General features: G+C 54.4%; 2 long non-coding RNA genes across 2 annotated transcripts; one reads left to right on the top strand and one right to left on the bottom strand.

The window, feature by feature from the left end:
• Nucleotides 1-9,759: 9,759 nt before the first annotated feature.
• LOC144455072 (uncharacterized) lies at nt 9,760-13,921 on the bottom strand. Its single transcript, XR_013483729.1, has 2 exons — nt 13,837-13,921; nt 9,760-13,744 (listed from the first exon to the last, which is right to left on the bottom strand). It is a non-coding gene; the product is annotated as an uncharacterized LOC144455072 (long non-coding RNA).
• Nucleotides 11,619-15,298, top strand: LOC144455070 (uncharacterized). The gene is made up of 3 exons (XR_013483727.1): nt 11,619-11,706; nt 12,754-13,929; nt 15,208-15,298. It is a non-coding gene; the product is annotated as an uncharacterized LOC144455070 (long non-coding RNA).
• The last annotated feature ends 6,461 nt before the right edge of the window (nt 15,299-21,759 follow it).

Here is a 21,759-nt window from a genome sequence, read left to right as displayed (position 1 = left end):
CCCTCATCAACCCCCTCATTCTCCCACAGGAGGGAGGTGACATCCTGGGATCACCGGAAAGCAGGGTTCAGACAGGTCCTCTGACCCTGATGAGATCACATTTTTTAAAAGTGCTCAGCCTGGCGCAGAGTAGGCACTCAATACGTGTTGACTGGATCGGATCACAATTCACAAAGCACTTGGAACTTACCTCCCTGCCCACACTCTCAGGTGGTGGTGAGCTCCCGGTGCTGGAGATTGTCAAGCAGGGGATGGCTAACAATCACTGGCCTGGGACATTGTAGGAAAAAGGATTGTTTAGGGATGAGCCAGCCCGCATGTCTGCTGAGGTCCCTTTCAGCTCTAGAGATTCTGAGATTTTAAGGAAACTTTGGGAGGGCAGGGCAGGCCTGTTCCCTTCAGCTGTCTCCTCAGCATCCACCCCAGTGCCAGGCACATGATGGGGACTCACTGAATACCAAGCATATCTGACAATTTAATGAATGGATGGAGGGATGGGGGAAAGGAAGCTCTGAAAGGAACAGCTCACACTTTTGCTCAGTAAGACCTCCAAGAAGGGCTGCCATGGGCTGGAGCAGTCAGGGAAGGCTCCTTGGAGGAGAAGGAAAATGGGCAAATTTTGGGTTGGGGGTAGGAGAGCTATAGACAGTCTATTCATGCCAGCAGGGAAAAGAGAGCCTGCAGTGGGTAGGAGAACCACCCTGGGGGTCAGGGGGTGGGCATGATTTATCACCAGGATGTTGGGGAATAGCCTTCACATAAACATTGGGCATGGGATTCCTTTGAATGTGCCTTCACAAACAAGATGAGAGCCTTGAGCCAGAGTTTCCACCAGCCAGTGGCTTCGAAACTGGTGGCATGAATGAGTCGATGACCCCTAAGGTCCTTCTCAGCCCCAGCTTGAGTGGACACCAGGAGGCCGAGGAGGAGAAACCCATGTGCACACCAGGTCCTCAATGAGAATGTATCTGACAGTGGAGGTGGCCTGAAACTGGAGAATCCTTGTGTGTGTGTGTGTGTGTGTGTGTGTGTGTGTGTGTGCGCACGTGCGTGCGCATGACAGGGAGTACACCTTGTTCTGAAACCTGATACATTTGCTCTCTTGGTCGGCAGGGTATTGGGACAGGCGGTGGGCGGGCATCACGTGGTGTTATCTCCTAGCTCAGCAGATATGAGGCTGCTGGCCCCCTCCCCCCACTCAGGCCTGAGCCGCCACCCCCCCCATTTCTCTGTGTGAAGGGAACATCCCCAAGGCTACACCCAAAGCCCTGAGTGAGGAGCCAGGATGCCTGAGCCTTATCAGAAGCTCGGCATCTTAATGACCTTGGACAGGTCACTTAGTCACAGGATGGAGACTCTGGCTGACCTTGGCCCTGGCTAGGCCCCATCTGGAGCCTTGAGCTCTGCTCTGGGCGCCACAGTCCAGGGAGGACCATGAGAAGCCAGAGAGAGGTGGAGCAGGGTGATGGGGAAGGGGCCAGGCTCCCCCAGAGGAGGGCTGCTTCGTGGAAGAGGGAGCAGCTGGTCTCAGGGAACCTGCTCTGCTCCCTGTACTCAGACCTCATGCAGTCCTTTGTGCACTAGCCTCCGGCCACTTGTCCTGAGACATTAACCTTTCGTCACTGTTGATTCCATTGGGTATGGGCCTCAGTTTTCTTTTCTGTAAATGACAGGGTTGGGCAGAGGGAGCTGTAAAAGTCCCTTCGGACTCTCCACTTTCTAAGATCCAATAGAATGGACTTGAACAGTTCTGCTTGGCCCCAGGGGACTGGACTGGGATCGGCGAAGGGGAGACACACACAGGGAGGTCGCTTGGGCTCAATGTGGAGAAAACGTCTGTCACAAGCAGTGGATTCTGAGGTATGGTCTCTCTGATACCTTCTTTAGGGTCCCTCCCAAATTCCCCTCGATGACCCTTGGACAGCCAAACATCAGGAATTTTCCTAAATAAAAAATGATCTGTCCCAGGAGGCCTCACTCAGATCACAAGCCCACTGGACCTGGAGCGGATGACGATGATGGAGGACCCTCGTCTCCATGGGCTCTCTGCAGCTGGGCAGCCTCCAGGGTCTGGGAGTGCTTAGTAAAGGAAGCAGCAACCACTAGAACCAGCATGGGACCACTAAGAACGGATCAGCTCGCCTTGCTCCATTTTGTGCTAGGGTTCATGGGATCATCGTGCATGAACAGAGGGCGTCTGGATTTAAGCAGGGCCTTTCACAAAATCTCTCATGATATCCAGGAGAACAGGTCTGGGTTCTCTCATGGTGAGCAGAGCAGTACAGCAGAAGGATGGTCTGCCCAGGTAGGTGGTAAGCTCCCCGTCGCTGGGCACCTTCAGCAGGGAGATGTTCATAGGATCACAGAGTGCTCAGTGACTTAGTCTCCCTATCCATCCTTTCCCTTCTGGGAGGTCTACGGGTTTCAGTGACGGCCTAGATAATAAACAGTAGCAGCACTAATGTTCATTTCTATGGTGCTTTCAAGTTCCCAAGGGCCCTCTGAGGGAGGGGATATGAGCATCATTATCCCCATTTCACAGATGAGGAAACTGAGGCTCAGAAAAGGGAAGGGGCTTCCTGGTGCCACACGGGTGGCTCTATGAGATATGGCTCCCAGAACAGACCCTCAAGGTCACCCAGTCCTGCGCCTTCCTTTCACAAAAGTCAGGAAAGGGCAGAGGCTTTCCCAAGGCCACACAGATTACAAATGGGAGAGCCCTCCAATACTCAGCTTCACCCCTCCTCCCTCCACCTCAGTTTTCCCACCTGTGAAATGGGAGGGGATTGGACTAGAGGACAATGGCAGTGATTCCCATTCCCAAGTTCTGAGGCAGAAAGCATCATAGAAGATCAGGGCTGGAAGGGCCTACAGAGAGCTTAGAGTTGAATCCCACCCTGCTAAGTTTGCAGGGAAAGAAACTGAGGCACGAGGAAGGGAGAGGAGGCGTCCAAGGTCACGGAGCCTAACCCTCTGTTCTCTCTCCGGGACGCAGCCCAAGGTCAGTCAGCCAGGGAGGCCTCCTCAGGCCCCAAATGCAGGTCTCTGTGTCCCAGCCCTGAGGCCTCTCCCCGGCACCCTGGGAGGCAGAGTCGGGGACAAGACTTAGCAGCTGGGGCCCAAAGGGCTGAGCTCCCCGATCTGGGGCTGCGTCCTGCCCCCAGGCTAGGCTCTCTGTGCACTAGCTGCTCAGCACAGGTGAGCAGTTAGAAGGGTGGCATCCACCAGGACATTCGTGGGCCAGGGCCCTGTGGGAGGGCAGGGACTGGGTCCAGGAGCATCACCGGGGCCATTGACGTGGGCCCTGCAGCCAGGCCGGCCGGTGGGACAGCATGTCTGTGTCGAGGGCGCTCAAGCAGAGAGGGAACAGAACGTGGTCACATGGGACTCGAGTTTGTTCCAACGCCTTCTCTGGCCTGGTGCCTCGGTGGGGGAGAGAGGGGAGGGAAGGGGGAGGCAAATTCCCAGGGAGACCCATGTGATGCCTGCCGGGCTGGTCAGGCGTGAGAGGGTGACCTGTGGGAGCTGGACAAGGGAACTTCGGGCTGGAGGTCTGGGCTGCCCCCAGAGCAGGAGGCCAGTGTTCCGGGTGCCCCCAGTAGAACTGGGCCTCGACAGTCCCCCCACGCCCTCTCCTGCCTCCCTTACAGACTGGCAGAACACAGGCTTGGGCACACAGGGCTGGCGGCTTCTTGGTGCCTTCTTGGCACTGTGAGTGATGGTTCAGCCCAGAAAAAAAAAGAAAGGAAGGGCTGGGCCCTGGAGAAACAGAGTGAGTGCTGGTCTCCCGCTTGGGATCCTCTGACGCTTGTCCTGGGGAGGTTGGGAGACAGCACCCGGGACATGGAGGCCAAAGATCAGGGACCAAGGCCAGCCTTGGCCACCTGCTTCCTGTGCAACCTCAGACAACTCCCTTCTCTTTTTTGTGCCTCAGTTTCCCCATCTGTAAAGGGAAAGAGCTGGACTTTGATAAGCACCCAAAAAGCCTTTTTAGCTCTGATATTCTGTGGTTCTGGGTGAGTCAGGAAGGATCCCCTGTTAGACCTGGGAGAGGCCTTAGAGCAGGAGATGTCAAAGGTGGAAGGAAGCTTAGAACAGGGAAGGTCAGAGCTGGGAAGGAGCTTAGAACAGGAAAAGTCAAGGCTGGGAGGGAGCTTAGAACAGGGAAGGTCAGAGCTGGGAAGGAGCTTAGAACAGGAAAAGTCAAGGCTGGGAGGGAGCTTAGAACAGGGAAGGTCAGGGCTGGGAGGGGCCTTAGAACAAGGAAGGTCAGGGCTGGGAAGGGCATAGAACAGGGAAGGTCAGGGCTGGGAGGGCCCTTGGAACAGGGAAGGTCAGGGCTGGGAAGGGCATAGAACAGGGAAGGTCAGAGCTGGGAAGGAGCTTAGAACAGGAAAAGTCAGGGCTGGGAGGGAGCTTAGAACAGGGAAGGTCAGGGCTGGGAGGGGCCTTAGAACAAGGAAGGTCAGAGCTGGGAAGGAGCTTAGAACAGGAAAAGTCAAGGCTGGGAGGGAGCTTAGAACAGGGAAGGTCAGGGCTGGGAGGGGCCTTAGAACAAGGAAGGTCAGGGCTGGGAAGGGCATAGAACAGGGAAGGTCAGGGCTGGGAGGGCCCTTGGAACAGGGAAGGTCAGGGCTGGGAGGGGCCTTAGAACAGGGAAGGTCAGAGCTGGGAAGGAGCTTAGAACAGGAAAAGTCAAGGCTGGGAGGGAGCTTAGAACAGGGGAAGGTCAGGGTTGGGAGGGGCATAAAACAGGGAAGGTCAGAGCTGAGGGGGAGCTTAGAACTTTGAACACAAAATATCAGAATTGGAAGAGACCTCAGGGTATAGAATACCATGTCGGAGCTGAAAAGGACTCTAGAATATTAGAATGAGTAGAGAAGGGAAGGGAATCTTACACTCTGTGAGGTAGGTGCTGTTATTATCCCCATTTTACAGTTGAGGAAACTGAGGCAGACAGCATTTAAGACAGCCCGTAGGTGTATGAGGTCATTTGGAACTCAGGTCTACCTGCCTCCAGGCTCAGGGCTCTCTCCCAACATGGAGGGCATTGTTCGCTTAAGGTCCCTTCACCATGCTTTGTGATCCACTCCGCTGCCCCAGCCCAGGGTTCTTCTCTGCCACAGAAACACCAGGAAGAAGAAAGCGGGCGGTGTCTCTTTTCCCATGAATGGTATCTGAGTATCTGAGAGATCCTCTTATCTTGAGCTCCCCAAAAAGGCAGTGTGGGGATGTGCTAGGGTGGCAGGTTTGGGTCTCATGGGAAGAAAAACTTCCCCAAGGGGAACAGGCTGCCTTGGGAAGTGGTGAGCTCCCCATCTCTTGCGGTCCTTAAAGAGTCTGGACGCTCAGCGGTTGTGGAAATCACAGGGAGGCATCTGCATCGGGTCTGGGGTGGGCTCGATACCCCGGAGGGCCCTATCGGCTCTGAATTCCTCAGTGACATCCTCCTTGCCCTGTCTGGGTTTTCACCCTAAGACAGATTCCCACATCTGCCGTCTGCTTCGTGACTCGACAGGGAATTTTTACTGTCCCTCCCCCTCTCCCATGGGGGCTGCTCCCCCAGCCTGGAGTGTGGAGGACCAGCGGGGGAGGGGGCACAGCCAAGGGAGCGCTCCACACTTGGCTCTGAGCCAGCCCAGCCCCCCCGGGATCTGCCTGTGAATCAGCCTAGCTGACTCAGAGAGAGAGGGGGCCCCTTCCCCAACTCGCAGCAGCCTCCTGGTCCCTCTCTTTCCCAATGAGAACAGGCCTCAGCCTTCCCAGCTCTGGGGTCTTCTCAGCCACCTGAATCAGGGCTTTCAGGGCAGTTCCATCCGTCCTCACACTGAACAAGCACTTATGAGGCACCTACTGAGTACTGTGCCTGGCACTAGGAGGGGAACAATCCGTCCTTGCGCTGAGCTTTTGTAACACACCCGGGCCCAAAAGCAGAAACGAAGAGCACTCCTTGTCCATAGAGAAGCTTCCCCCGGGTTGTCCTCCTTGGCCCATCCACCAGGGGACGTCTTCACACACTGGGATGGACACCCTCCTCTCACCAGGTGGGACCTCTCTGTTGAAGGGCCCCAAGTTAGGAAGTGATGGGGACCCAGGACTCAGTGTGAACAGGCCAGCCATCCCCTGAGGTTCATCCTGCGAGGTCTTCGCATCCCCAGGTCCTAGGCCTGGGGCCTGGCCAGGGCTGCTCTCTGGGGGAGTGGAGCATGGCTGCGAGACCCTCCCATCCCCAGAACCCCTCGGGTGGTGCGTGCCTGGGTCTGCATGGGGCCCAAGCCCAACTCCAGACAGGGGAGAGGGGGCGCCAGGGATTCCCCTGGGGCCCTGAAGGACACACTCAGCACTCCCAGATGGTGATTACACCCATGCCCATGACCCATTTTCCTGGGGGATGGTGACTAGGCTTTAATTACCCATGGCAAAGAGAGCCCGGGGCAGGGGGAGGGGAGGGACTTCAGGGAGGGGACTGTCTAGACAATCTGCTCATTTTGAATTCATCCGCTGGTCCTGAAGCTTCTCCTCTCCTAGCCCGGGAGCCCTTCCTGAGTAAGTCAGCCCACCCTGACTTCCTCCAGCCCTCTGGCCTGTCCCAAGCCCGACTGTGTTTAGTAAGGGAATCTCTTCTCAACCCAGACCAGAAGCTACCTGAGAGCAGGGCCTAGAGCAAGTACAGAGCTGTATGGGATGGGGGGATTAGCTCTGTAAATGCTCATTGTCTGACTTAATCCACGGCCCAGTTAGTTAACATTTCCGACCTGGTCACTGTAAAATGTTCTCCCCCAAGGGCTCAGAGGTCCCTGGCCCAAACCTCTGCCGGATGCAGCAGGCCCACCTCGAGAAGTGTGGGGAGATCCCCAGCCCACCCCACCCCCCACGCAGGTCCTCTTCAGGAAGACGAGCTGATGACCGGGAGACAGGTGGACCTCAGGAAATAGTGCCTTCTGTGTGGGGGCAGGCTGGAGGGCAGAGGGTAGGAAGGGCGGCAGGGGGAGACGGGGCTGAAGAGGGCCTTGTATGCCTGTCTACGGGGTCTGGACTTTTAGTGTCAGACTCAAATGGGGGGGCACACCTGGAAAACAACATGTGAACATTCTCTGGGTGTTGTATCTTTATCTCATTAGCTATTTCCCAATTGCATCTTAATTGCAGCCCACCCTGCCTGTGGCCTGCCTTAGTCCTTGATACCTCTGCTGGAGGTAGTAGGGAGCCTGGGTTTTTGGAAAATCCCTTTGGCAGCTGTGTGGAGGGCAATTAGAGATGGAGAAACTGGAGGCAGAGACCAACGAGGAGGCCGGTGCCAAGGTCCACGTGAGAAGTGATAAGGAGCAGAGCGAAGGTGGAAGTCCTGGAGGTGGGGCAGGAGGTAAGGGATGAAGAGACAAAATCATCCCTACTTGGCTACTGTTTGGAGGCCGGGTAGGGACCAGGAAGAACTGGGCCTTGGAGCTTGGGGTGTCCCCTCCTCCAGGGCTCTGTGGCTATTTTGGGGTCACCACCTGATACAGGGTCACCATTCTCCCTGCTACCCACCCCCTCCCCAAAGCTCCCCAGTGACTTCTCCCATGAGTCTCTATCTCTGCTCTTTGCTCTGAGTGCTTTCTTCTCCTCCATCCTTCATCCTCTTCTTCCTCCTCTTCCTCCTCTATCTTCTTCCTCCTTCCCCTCTTCCTCCTCTTCCTCCTCTTCTTCCTCTTCCTTTCTGTCAGGCCCAGGGCCCAATTCCCAATCACTGGGCCCTAAAGGAGGATGGGACTGCACCCAGGACTGGATCTAGGTTCTGCTGCTTGCTGACAGTGCTATCTTGGAGAAGGCCCCTCCACAGCCCTGCCCCAGTCCCCCTCAGTTACCAAATGGGATGGGGGGGTGGGAACTGACGATCCCTCAGCTCCCTCCCAGCTCTGACCCTATAAATCTCTGGTGATTCTATCTCCATCTGCCCCAGAGGGCAGACAAATCCCCACCATGGGTAGAATTTCAGGGGGGCATGGAGTGATATAATCCTGGGGATCAGATGGCCTTGTTCCCATGGAATTCATCTCGGCTGGGCTCGTGAGAGCGCCTGTCTAGGGGTGGCAGGACACGTGAGTGTGCTCACACGTGTGCGTGCACCCACCCACACACATGCATCTCCCCTGCCAGGCCCAGGGAGGGAGGGGGTCCCAGCACCTGACCCCTCCCCCTCAAGGGTCTGAGGAGGAGGAGAAGGGAGGGTGGGGTCCTTCGGCATCAGAGGATGATGCAGACAGGGCCCAAAGGAGGCCCCAGGCCAACCTCATCCAGCTGTCCAGCTTGTCAGCATATCATTCGGAACCTCACATTGTTCTCCAGTCCTGTTCCTGAGCAGAGGACCAGGCCAGGGTCCCCCATGACAGCCCTTCCTGCTAGGCATCAGGACATCCCTGATTGCATCCCCAGGGCTCTGAAAAGTCCCCACGGCAGTGGGGTTGGGCAGCCCCCACCATCCACATCCTCTCCCTCAGTGAGACTGGCAGGCCTGTCTGAGGCACAGGCCCGACTTGGCCATTACCTCGTGGGGTGACCCATGGCAAAGCCCACCGCTCCCTGGGCCTCACTCTGCTATGGGGAGGTTGGACTGAGTTATGAGGTCCAAGGTCTAGAGTGCAAGGGACCTTGGAAGCCATCAGGTCCTCATTTTACAAGAGAGGAAACTGAGTCCCAGGGAGGCTGATTTTGTACAAGTTCAGAGGGTGGGATCTGAACCTAGACCTTCTGTTTCTAAACCTGGGGCATGGGATCCCAGAATCTCAGAGCTGGAGCATATCATCCTGCTCTCAGGAGCCCTGACCTTCGGGCAGGGTGGGTGACATCAGCCATGGTCATCTCAAGTCATAGTAAGCTACACGCACAGAGCCCAGAATACGGAGCCCAGGGGAGCCCCTGCACAGAGGGAGTTGGGCACCAGGGCACAGACCCCCATTAGAGCCGGTCTCGGGGCTCCATCATACTTCCTCGTCCCCTTCATCAGTGCCCCTGGCCAGGGCCCTTCCCTCCCTCAGATGGGGGAGGAGGGAGGGTGGACATTGAAGAGCTCACCCCAGATGTTCCATCTGAGGAGGGGGCTGGGGCAGCCATCTCTTCATTTCCCACCAAGCCACAGGTTTTCACCATGATCCCCTCCCCCTGCTCTTCCCTTCCCCTTTCTAGTTTCTTCTTGTGTATTGTCTCTCTCGTTAGATTGTGAGCTGCTCCAGGGCAGGGACTGTCTTTTGCCTCTCTTTGTACCTCTAGCACTTAATTCAGTGCCTGGCATATAGTAGGCACTTCATAAATGTTTGACTGACTGATCGAGATCTGGGTCTCTGCCTTCATGAAGTTCAGTCAGAGACTCTAATGTACATCACAAGATACAAGCACCCGGTGTGTTGTCTGGGGAAAGGTTCTCGCTGGATAGGGTAAGAAGGACTAAGAAAAGAATGGAGGGCATTCCTGGCAGTGAGCACAGTATGAGCAAAGGCATGGCAATGGGAAAGTGGAAAGTCTCAGAATCTGTTCAGGGTTCAAATCCACCCAGTCTGTCTGGTGTCCAGAGGGCGTATAGGGGAATAAATTCTGACTTCTGCCTCCCTTCCATTTTGCAATTTCAAAGTGCTTTCTCATCCATTCTCTCATTGGAGCCTTATCCCAGGGAGGCTGGGCAGAGGCTACTTATTCCCATTTTTTACAGGTGGGCAAACTGAGACTCGAGGAGGTCGTAGATTATAGAGCTGGGAGAGAACTCAGAAATCATTGAGGCAAGAATATACAGGAGGGTGGTCAGTTTGAATTTATTTTTAAGGAGAACGTTTCCCCTGAGGACAGCTGCCTCACTCCTGACCCAGTCACCGGATGGCCTCATCAGGGATGCTAGAGACAGGATTCTCATGCCCTCTGAGGTCCTGAGAGTCTGATTCATGCACCTTCATTTTGGGGATGAGTAAACTGAGGCACAGAGAGGTTAAAGTACCCGCCCCGGGATACACAGCTAGCTGGAGCTCTCACCAGATGCTGATCAAGCCTCTGTGAACCCATTTTCTAGAGGGAAGAACTGAGGCTTAGAGAAAGCCCACAGCTGGCTAACCTTGAACCACAGCCTCCTTTTCTCTGCTGCTCGCAGGAGACAGAAGGCAAGCCCAAGGAACCAGGTCTTAATTTTATGCGGTAATCTTGAGATGGAGGAGGAAGAGGCTGCTTTGGGTTTGTAGGTCTGGCAGCTTACGCAGCTGCCTGTTACATAAGTGCGTCCTCTGCCTCTGCCCCGCAGAGCTGCTCAGGGAGAAGTGGGTGTCCGTTGTGGGTGCCACTGACACCCCCAGCCCTCAGCCCCTCCCCCCACCCCAGGCCCTAGGAGGAAGGACTTGGGCGCTGATCAGGATTCCCTTTCACAGGAACCTTCTCAGACCACATTCCCAGGCTCCGCTGACTCCCCACTTACCCAGAATTAGAAATGGGTCCCAGGCCACACGGGCTGGCCTCAGGGCCTCCCTAGCCCTGAGCACTTAGAGGTGGAAGCAGAGGAGAGGCGATGAAGCATGCGTGAAGCCCATACCATGTGCTGGGTGCTACAATGAAGGGCTAGGGACGGAATCCAGGGGCCTGGGTTCCAAGCCCAGCTGCCTACTTCCTATTGGCTTTGGTGGGTCCCTTCCCCTCTCTGGATTCAAGGAAAGGATGGAAGCAGGTGACATCTAAGAGTCCTTCTAGCCTTCAGTCCCACAAACTGTGGAATGCTAGGCCAGCCGGGCCCTGGGAACGAAGGGTGGGAGAGACACCCCGGCCTGCGGGGGCAACAATTCAGTAAGTACCTACTACGTGCCAGGCACTGTGACAAGCTCTGGAGACACAAAAAGAGGTAAAAGACAGTCCCTGCCCTCAAGGAGCTTGCAATCGACTCCTGTCTGCATGGCGCTGGGGACTCGGCTGCACTTGGACCTGCCAGGGACCAGGTGGCCTAGTCTAGTAAAGGCAAGAGCCGCGGGTTTTGTGTTAAGGTACTGGGGAGGGATGTGGGGGTCCTGGGCTGGAGGGCCTCAGAGGTCCATTTGGAGGGGCTTCTTGTCGGATCCACACAAGGTCTTGGAGATGAAAGGAAGAGGGAAAGCAGGCCGAGAATGACCCCCTCCTCCAGCCCCAGCTTACAAGTGAGGAAAACTAATACAGAGTGGGGCAGGCCTGCAGTGAGGCCGCAGGGCCTGGAGCAGCACTTTCACAGACCAGTGTGTCCAATCAATGTCCCCTGCAAACATCTGGAACTTTCCTGATTCTACTGAGGGTCTGGATTCAGATTCCTCTGCAATTGATTCTCTGGGTGACCTTATATAAGTCCTTGTCCTTTTCTGTCCCTCAGTTTCCTCGTCAGTGACATGGGAGGATTTGATTTGATGACCTCAGAAGCACTTTCAGGGGATGCCAGGCTTCTCTCCAATCCCCAAACCCTTCCAGTCCTAGGGAGTGTGTGTGTGTGGGGGGATGTTCTGCCTCCCCAGGAAGCCCTCCCAGACTGCTCTTGCTGTCCTGGGGACCCTGGCATGGTCGCTCTGTGCCTTTCCCTGGGCTCTGGCTCACAAGATCTAAGACCATGCTTCCTGCCCTGTTATGTCTCAGGACCGTCTCTTCAAGGAGAGCAGAGATGAGCCCCTGGGGGCTCGGAGGGTCAAAATGAACTGTGGACTGTCTGCATCTGTGCTGATTCAGCTGCATGATGAACAGGTGTGTTATACTACCATCTCCTGGTGTGGCCGGATAGGCAGAGACAGGTGAGGCAGCCTGGCCTTCCAGGCAGCTGTTAGATTTTCAACTCCATGCACAGCCCCCGGGTCCAGGGCCCCACTCTGACCCTAACCCTCTGCTGGCCCAGGCTCTAGTCTGACCCTTCTCACTAGTCCCCTTCCCAGGTGACAAGCAGCGAATGGAGGAAGCTGAAGGGCCTCCTTGGGGGTCTTCAGCTGCTTGCGGGCCTCCCATTCTTTGGGATTCCTGAAATCCCATTATTTTATTTCCTTCATCTAAAACCCTGATTCTGATAAGTGGTCCGAGGGCTTCACCAGGCTGACCGCCCGAGGGGTCTGCCATACCCAAAAGGCCCAGCCCATAACTGACAGAGGATGCTCCCTATAACCCCCCTGACAGATTGTCACCCAGCCTCTGCTCAAAGACCTGCAGTGCTGGCGACAATGACAACCGTCATGATGATGCTGAAAGGAGATTTCAGGGACATCTGCTGGAGCTCTCTGTCTGTCTGTCCGTCTGTCTTTCCCTTGCCCATCTTTCAGAAGGTCACCGACAGGCCAACAGCCTGTTCTGAACGGGCGTCTCACTGACAAGAAGGAGCCAGTGGTGAGGCAGGTGATGATGAGAGCCCTGGGGGGAAGTGACCCCTCCTTCTTGGGGCCTGAAACGGAGCTGAGGATGGCCGGGAGTAGTCTGCCATGACCCTCAATTTTTGGAAGAGTATCTTTCCAAGGGTTCCTAGGAAGCATAGAAAAGATGCCACAGAGTAACATTTTTCAGGGGAAGTCAGGTGAAGGGAGATGGGAAACTTTCAAGACTGAAATTCAGAAGATACAAATGGAAACAGTTCTGATAAGTCAAAATGGATGTCACTGGAAGGGAACAATGTAGCTGCACAGGAACTCACTGACAGACTTAGATCTTTTAAACATAGATGTAGAAAATGTGAAATCGTTTTACATGTGATTGGGGGGAAAGGAAATACTAACATTTTAAACTAACTAACATTTTAAAATGTACGTGCAGAAAATGGAAGCAAAGCCTGGCAGCGGAGGATGACCCTGGGAAGATGGAAGAAGTGTCAGGAGTACAGAAGCTGAGGCAGGAGAAGAAAGTCAAAGACAGCTCCAAGAATGCTTGTTTTCTAGCTAGATGAGATGGAGTGAGAGCAGGGTCCAAGAAGGGATGGGTCCACCACTCTGGAGAGATGGGCTGATGACAACTGATGGCAGAGAGAAAGCAGGGCTGCTCAGTTCTCAGGGGAGGAGGGGTTGTCTGCTTCTCTGTTGAGGAAAATGACCTGATAAAAATGTTTATTGTTGTTCATGACCCCATTTGGGTTTTTTCTGGTAAAGATACTGGAGTGATTTGCCACTTTATCTCCAGCTCACTTTACAGATGAGGAAACTGAGACAGAGTTAAGTGGCCTGCCCAGGCTCACACAACTAGTAAGTATCTGAGGCCAAATTTGAACTCAGGTCTTCTTGACTCCAAACCCAACACTCTATCCACTGTTTCATCTAGCTTCCCCAAAACAGCTACTGGGGAGTTGAAACCCAAGATAAGTGAGGCTAGCGTAAGAAAATCCCCAGCTGCCCTTAGTGAATTCATTATTTAGCCCCTGTAAACTATATCTTGGGGATTGTGAAGGAAAATTTTAAAAAACAGGATTGTTGAACCTTTGTGAGCGGCGTCTGAGAAAACTGAAGACACATCTCCCTCAGGAGTGGAAACAAACAAATGTTATCCTGATTTTCAAGAAAGGGAAGAGAATAATGCAAATGCAATAGTTAGGTCAGCGAAATGACTTGGGCTGCCTGGGAAATGCTGGGATGGACTCCCAGCGATGATCGCAGAGAGCCAGGCTGGCTTCCTGATGAGGGGGACGGTCAGACCAAAGCAGCCTTGCTCCCTTTTCTGAACGGCTTGACTGACCTGGTAGATGGGGGGGATGCTGTGTGGAGAGAGCTTACCCAGGCTTCAGCCACAGCATGGATGCTGCGCGTATCTACTCGCTCTGTGGAAAAGATGAAGCGAGATGGCCGGACAGTTAGATTTAGAGCTGGTCAAATGGCTGGACTTAAAGAGGACCCGGGAATGATTTGGTACCAGTGTGGTGGAAGAGCGCCAGTGGAGTGCGCCAGGGACCTCTCTTCAGCCTCGCACTGTTCGATGTCTTTCTTCATCAGGGACGTCAATAAGGTATAGACAATGTTTGTCAGCTCTGCTGTCGGGGGATTGCCAACCCTCCTGCTTCCTTCAGTCCCAGCTCAAGCCCACCTCTACAGGAAGCCTCTCCCAGCAGCTCTCCCTCCCCACCTTTCCTCTGCTAATTCCTATTTTTCTGCCTGAAGCTTGTTTGCACTCGTCTGCCTGTTTTCTCTTCCATTAGATTGTGAGGTGGTTGAGGGGAGGGATGTCTGTTCCCTTTCTTCACTTAGCATAATACCTGGCATGCAGTGCTCACTTCATAAATGCTTGTTGACTGACTGGATGAGAATCAGGATCCAGAAAGATTTCGAAAGGCTGAATCTAAGATGAAAGGTAGTGAAGGTGAATGTTAAGTCTTAACCTTGGGTGAAGAAAGTGCGGGGAAGGCATAGCTAGCTAGAGAGCAGTTCATTTGAAAAAGATCTGGGGAGGGAGTAGCTAGGTGGTGCAGCAGACAGAGCACTGGCCCTGGAGTCAGGAGGACCTGAGTTCAAATAGGGTCTCAGACCAGGCACTTGACACTGACTAGCTGTGTGACCCTGGGCAAGTCACTTAACCCCAATTGCCGTGCAAAGAAAGAAAGAAAGAAAAGAAAAAAAAAGAAAAAGATCTGGGGGTTTCAGTGGACCATGAGCTCTATAGGAACCAACAGTGAGATATGGGGCCCAAGAAATTTAGGAGATCTTGGGCTGCACTGAGAGGTCCAGCTTTGAGAAATAAGGGAAATGTGTCCCTCTGTCATCTGCCCCGGTCATCTCCTGCTGGAAAGATTGCATTTGGAGTACAGTTTTAGGAGGGTAATTAGGGGAGGGAGATCAAGAGGCAGAGGGGTCCTGAGTCCCTGTCACATGAGGAACAAAGGAACGAAAGGAACCAGGGGTATTGGCCCTGGAGAAGACTGGGGACCAGGTTGTCTTCAAGTATTTGAAAGCTGCTATCTGAGAAAAGGATGAGTCTTATCCTATTGGGCCCAAGAGGGCAGAGACAGGAGCAAGGGGGGAGGGACAAAGACCAAGACTGGAGGTCAGGAGGAGCTCCCCACAGCAGGGCTGGGCTGCCGCAGGGCTCCCCCTCCTTTGGGATATGCCGACAGAGGCTTGGTAGGAGGACTGGTGAGGGGCTTCTCTCTCGGGCGTGGGCTCGGCCAGATGGCCCCAGGGCCCCGTCAAGTCCATCATGCTTGGATTCCATGATGGAGGTGGTCGTTGGGATGGGGAGGCTACATGTCTTGGGACCGCTCTGACTCCCGCCTGCTTTTCCTTCCCACAGGGCTACTTGGTTAAGGAGGGTTGACCTGAGAACCTCCAATGAATGGATTTGTGGGAGAGCTTCAGGAAGGCCTGGCCCTGGGCCCCTCTCCCCCTTATTTCTCATCCTGTCAGAAATGCTGGGTGATTGGGAGTAGCCCCTTCCCTTCTCTTTGTCCAGATTCCCAGTCTCCCCCACATGAAGGGGCAAGCCCAGTTCTCAATTTTGCATATACTCCAGAGTGGCCTCTCAGGTCCCAGCTTCCCATGGGGGATTCACTGGGGCAAGCACACCATCCTGATGCTACGAGGGCATGCGTGTGCGTCCAAAGCTTCTCCAGCCCCCCAGTTCAGCACCTGGAATGGATGTCACACTGAATCTTCTCCCCAGAGACAAAAGGGGGTAGGCAGCAGGTCAATCAGAAAAGGAGAAAGGAGTCTGGAAACAGTCTGTGGTGCAGAGGGCAGGCTGGGCACCACCTCCTAATCTGGACAATGACCCTGATAAGAGATAAGGGAAGAATGGAAAGAATGAGGGCAAGGCAGGGGCTGCCTCATTGTATGAAAGCCCAGCTAAGGCTTTCAGGGAGGCCCAGACCACAGACTGCCAGTCTGTTTACCCCAATCCTACCCCCATGGGGGACTTGGAGCCTTTTCATTGATCACCTCTGTGTGCCTAGCCCTGTGTTAGGCTGGGCTTTGTGGGCTGGGGTAGGGATGGATGATAGAACAGCCCCATTTTGGGATGACCAAGGAGGGGCAGCCCCAGCGCCCTGCCCAGGTCTGATCATGGCGCCTTCCCATTCAGTAAACTCGCCTCCCTCCCACTTTGCAGTCTTGCTATGTCTTCCATGGTGGCTGGCCATGGATCCGGTGACACTGGCCTTGCTGTTCTCCACATGGGTCCCTCTATCTCTGGGCTCAATATCTCAGCACTGGCTGTCCCCCACGTATGGAATACCTTCCTTCCTCCTCTTCAACTCCCGGTTTCTCTGGCCTCCTTCAAGTTCCAGCTGAGGTCCCGTCTTCTGCAGGCAGCCTTTCCCAGGCTGGCCTTCTGACTCCTGGAGCCTTGTTATCCAAACCTTAGAGGGGTAGAAGGACCCTCCTCCCAACTCTGGGGGGTCACAGACAACATCTGGCCCTGGCGGGGCTCCCTGCAAAGTTACGCTCTCCAAGCTCACCAACACACTAATGTCCTGAGTGTAGACAGCATGGCACCCACACAACAAGGCCGGCCAACCGTCAACAATCCCAGCGCCCAGGCCTGGGGACCATACTCTGTGTCCTGGAAAGGCTGCCTGGGGTGACCGTCCTCAACCACACAGACCTGGGGGTGGCTCAGAGTGGGGCCTGGTCAGCTCCTCTATCTCACAATGACCGTTTATTTAGTGCCTACAGTGTTCCAGGCCTTGTGTTTAGCACTACAGATACAAAGAAAGGCAGAGACAGTTCCTGCCATCGAGGGGCTCATAACAAATGGGAGAACAACAGGCAGATGACTATGGACAAATAAACTAGACCTAGGATAAGCCTGGGAACCCCCTGAGTACAGGGGCTGGGCCCAGGATGCCCCTCCTCTGGCCCTTAGCCTGGGAGTTCCCTAAGAGGCCACCTCAGTCTCTCCTCAAGGGGAGGGGCCTGACTTCCTCCCCAGCCCAGGGAATTTCCCAGCAAGCTTTGGGTTTGCAGGTGGAGCTCAGCCTTCCCAAACTAGGGGTCTGGCTCTCGGCAGGGAGCCCTCCCCTCTCCTTCCTTGAGTCTGACCCAGGTGCCTCCCCCCCTTTTTGTCTCCACAAAGTATGGCTGTTTCAAGGGGCTCTACCCAAGGGGAAAGGAAGATTTCAGCCAGTTTTTGCCCCTTCCTGGGCCTCAGTCTCTTTCTCTGTAAAATGCATTGAAGCCCTCTGAGGTAGTTCCTAGCTCTACAGACTATGATCCTGAAATTTAAAAAAGGCTCAATATTGCCATTTCCCAAGGGCCCACTGTGTGCGGGGTCTAGTGTTCCATATTGGGAAGAAAAGTATGAAAAATGACACCGGTCCTGCCCTAATGAGCTTCCTCTGTGTGAGTGTGTGTGTGTGTGTGTGTGTGTGTGTGTCTGTGTGTGTAAAGGTGGTTGATACCACACAGAAAAGTATGATATAAGGGGTTTTTTGGTGGACGGAGGGGAAGACAGGGGAAAGTACTCTGGAGTTGAGAAGGTCCAGGTCAACCTTCTCCTTTGGTGGGGAGGTGGGAGAGAGTAGATCAGGAAGGCTTCCCATCCCCAGGCCCTGGAAGAAGAGAGTTGAAAAGCTTAATGATATTTATTCAACGCCTTTGAAACACAGAGCCCTGAGCTGGACCCTAAGGCTAAAACCTGGGTCCCTTTAATGTGTTCCGCAGATCTGGTGGATCATTCGTCTGTGTGAATCTGTCTCTCAGGAGCCCCCACCAGTGTGTTTTGTCAAACCGAACCAGCTGACCATGAATTCAAAATGAAAACATGGAATGAAACAAACAATGGCAATGCAACAAGGACAGTCGACTCCAAAGTCAAACCCTCTTGGCTCTCATTCCCCGATGGCTGCCAACCCCCTCCCCTACATGTCTCTTGTCACTCTCTGAAGCTCTGTGTCCCTCTGAGCATTGTACTGAAAGTTATGGGATACTGGGCTACTTGGCCAGACAATTCTCCCACCAACATCTTGAAAAATGGTGCCTGGCCATTTACTAGTTGTGTGGCCAAGGACAAAGTCCTATTCCCACTCTGGCCCTCGGTTTCCTCCTCTGTGAAATGAAGGGGGTTGACTTATTGATCTCGTGATCCTGCTAGACCCTGAGCAGTGAGGGCCTCCCCAAAGCTGGTTTTTTAAGGAGGGGAAGTCAACCCATGTCCCTCTCAGCAGATCCTGGGTACCCTTCCCAGAGGCAGCTTGGGCTTTCCAGACAAAGAAGAGAAAGATCCCAACTTCAGCTGGAAAACCCCAAGTTGGTTCCTCCTGGGTTCATGTCACCCTTTTGTGTCTGTGTTCCTAGGAGGGGCCCAGGCTAGGGCACTGCCAGTGGGGGCCCCACCAGTGGGGGCCCCTGAGCCCCTGAGTGAATGCCTGGGACCAAGGTAGACTCAGGGCTGCTGGCAGGGCCAGAAGAGGCTGCTCTCAACTTTGGGGGAGATCTTGGAGGCCACTTTGTTCAGCCCCCCATCTCACAGACAAGGAGGTTGGGGGCTCCCCCGGGAGGACCATGAAGATGCTCAGAAGAGCCAAGCTCACATGTATTGGGTTCTTGAGTCTTTACTAAGTGCTTTTTCCACAATATCCATGGGAGGAAGGGACAGAGAGAAGGGATCTCTGAACTCTGGGTTAGACTGGATTCTGAGCCCTGGGTTGAGTTCTAAACTCAGGTTTCTGGTGTCTAGGATCAAGGTTGTGCTGGATCGTTTCCCTTCTCTTAATTTGAATACATGACCTCCTTGCCCAGGTCCATCCCCAGACAGCTCCAGTGCTGAGTCCATTCGAATGAGGTTGAGAATCTGTGCTAGCAGAGGCACAGACTTCGAGGCCTCCACAGCCAAGAATAGCACCCGGCCCAACGAGGGAGTATTTTTAGCCCCGCTGTGGCTGGATCTCATGAATTACTCTAACGGTCTGTTGTTCTTTGGGGAGACAATGAGCTAGAACCAGGGCTGGGGCCGTGCTAGGAAAGGAGGCCACCTCAGGACAGGGAAAGTGGGCCAGGAAGCTTCCCTCCCCTGGACCAGCCTGCAAGGGCCCCTGTGGGGCCCAGCTCCCAGGGAGGCCAGCCTTGTCTGCCATGGACTCATGGGCTGATGGGGAGTCCACCCCCCCCAAGTTTGCCCTGCAGGGTCTCTATCTGATCACAGAGTCTCAGACTTAGAGCTGAAGGCACCATTTGGCTTAGAAGAGGGGACGTTTAGGGACCATCTAGTCTAACGTGCATCTTTCACAGAGAGGGAAACTGAGGCCCAGGGGAGGTAAGGAAGTTTCCCCAAAGTTTCAGAGCTAGATTGGGACTTAAAGCCAGTTCATCAGAATCCAAATGGAGGGATGATGATAAGGATTCCAATTGTCTGGGGAAAGAACAAATACTCATATAGTGCCTACTGTGTGCCAGGCATTGTGCACAAATATTACAGATATCTCATTCTAGCCTTACAACAACCCTGTGAGGCAGGTACTAGCATTACACTCATTGTACAGCTGGTAAACTGAGGCAAGCAAAGATAAATCACTTGCCCAGGGTCACAGAGTGGTATCCCTTTCCTCTCCCGGTCCTACTTTCAGGAAGGATGCCTACTGTCACTGCCTCTGGGAAGTCTTTCCTAATTGGGTGATGGAAATAAAGTGAAAAGAGCTGGCTAATGGAAAACCTGGTTTTAAATTGCACTCGTTACCCTAGGTGAGTTTCCTCATCTACAAAATGGAGGGGCTGGTGTCCGATCACCTCTAGCCCTCGGAGTCTTTCTCATTCTGGGAGCCTCCAATTCCACCTACTGGCAGAGAACATCATTGCCACCGGCTGATGGAGGACAGTCACAGAAGGGAGTGAGATCCCCATTGCTGGACATGCTCAAGCCAATGCTGAATGATACCCAGTCAGGAAATCTGCAGAAGGGATTCCTACACTCATGGGACTCTTGGCCCCTGGGGGTCAGAGCAGCTCAGAGCTCTGGGGGCACTCCTGGTGTGGCTTCTCCTTCCGCTCTGAGCCACAGTGTCCGTGAAAGTCTGATGGGGTTAGTGGTGGGCCAGCCTCCTCAGCCTGGGGTTCACGGCTCCAGCATGCCAACCCAGTCTTAACCATTCCCATTCTTCTGTCCCTCTCCCCCTCCCCAGGTCTCCAAGTTCTCTGTCTCCTCTGGGTCTTCAGTTCATTTCCAGGAGCATTTCTGTGCCTGCCCTCTGGGAGCTTCCATTCAGTCTTTCTTCTTTGCAGACCAGTAACTTCACCTGCTGGGCACCCAGGGAGGGAGGAGGAGGCAGGTAGACTCCTCCTTTCTCACCGGGCTGCATCCCCACCTTGGGATTGTCTGCCTGACTTCTCCCCCAGGTCTAGGAAGCTCCTTATTGGCATAACCTCAGCACCCTGTCAGATCTTATCAGCTTTGGCACTCTGCCTCATCACCACCCTCTGACCCTGGGACTGGAGGGTGGGACTACGAACTCAGCCCCCATTTAAGAAGAGATCTCAGCTCAGACAGCTCATTTCTCTCCTGGCTGCACTGCTCTGGGCCTTCTCTGGCTGACTTCACCACCAGCCCCTTGCCCCCTTTTCAGCCTTCTTTTGTGGGTCTTCTTCCCCCATCACACATAAGCTTCTTTCGAGCAGGAACTTTCTGTCTTTTTAACATGTCCATATCCAAGGCACTTTGCACAAAGCCTGGCACATAGTAGGTGCTTAATCAATGTTTATTGACTGAGGCTCAGCTCCACCCCCTGGGAAGTAGGAGGGGAGGAGGGTGCCATCTGGACCCAAACCCTGCACCTGGGGCCAAGAGCCTTCTCTGGATTCTCGCTGGGCCCCCAAGCACTTACTGGAAACACTCAGCCAGTGAGGACATTAGCTAACGAGTTTCCGATTTGGGAGCCTTCCCTGGGCTGGGGCTGGGAGGCCTTGTGCAATCACTGGACTTATCAGTGGCCGGGGCCCCTCCTCTTTCCCCGAAGCCCCAGGAAGGGGGAAGGAAACCTCCTCAGACCCATCTCCCCAACCAGGCTGGGGGGAGGTGAAGTGGCACAGGGGGTTGGGCATCCTTCCCTTTCCAGGGACAGAGCCAGAGCTAATGGCTGGGACAGGGACAAGGATAGTCACAGGATCAGGGAGCAGAGAGGCAGAAGACAGGGGAAACACAGAGATGGAAACGGGGGGCAGAAACAGTGGAGACACAGATGGAAATGGGGGCAGAGATGGGGGAGACACAGAGCCAGAAATGGAGGGCAGAAATGGGGGAAGCACAGAGATAAAAGCAGGGCAGACACAGAGCCAGAAAAGGGGGGCAGAGACGGGGGAGGAATAAGGACATGGGCAGGACCAGGACTGGCAGAGGAGCAGATGGGTAGGCAGTCCGGCTGGGGAGGGGGGCAGGAGCCAGTTGCCAGGAAAGGCTGCGCGATGCTGGAAGTCATGTGCCCGCCTGTGTATGTGTGACTTTCATAAACCCTTTCCGGAAGCCAGCTTACGGGGGGGAAGTGCCCATTGAGAAATTCTCTCTGGGTGAGAATTCTGGTGGGGGGAGGGGCAGTGTGTTTTTGTGTATGCACATTTCTCTTCCCCTCTTTCTCCTCCACTCACCCTTTCCCCATCCCTCCTAGCACTGTTGAGAGAATCTGAGGCTCCCTGAAGAACCCCCAAAAAGCTTCCCTCCCTCACCCAGCCTGAAGCAGGGAGGTTGGACTGTGGACGTGACCACTTGGCTATTTCCCCCTTCGTCTGTTACTCTCCAGTAAATCCAAAAGTGTCTTCTCCAGAGGGGGGCCCAGATGCCCGAGACTCCCACTCTTCACTCCCCAAACATAGGTCTGAACCGGATTCCAGTCGCCCGAGCTCAGCAAAGCCCTGGTGACCTGGC

The sequence above is a fragment of the Phascolarctos cinereus genome, unplaced genomic scaffold (genome assembly GCF_003287225.1).
Source record: "Phascolarctos cinereus isolate Bilbo 61053 unplaced genomic scaffold, phaCin_HiC Scaffold_1;HRSCAF=81, whole genome shotgun sequence".
Taxonomy (NCBI): Eukaryota; Metazoa; Chordata; class Mammalia; order Diprotodontia; family Phascolarctidae; genus Phascolarctos; species Phascolarctos cinereus.
This window is presented reverse-complemented; position numbering and strand designations above follow the sequence as displayed.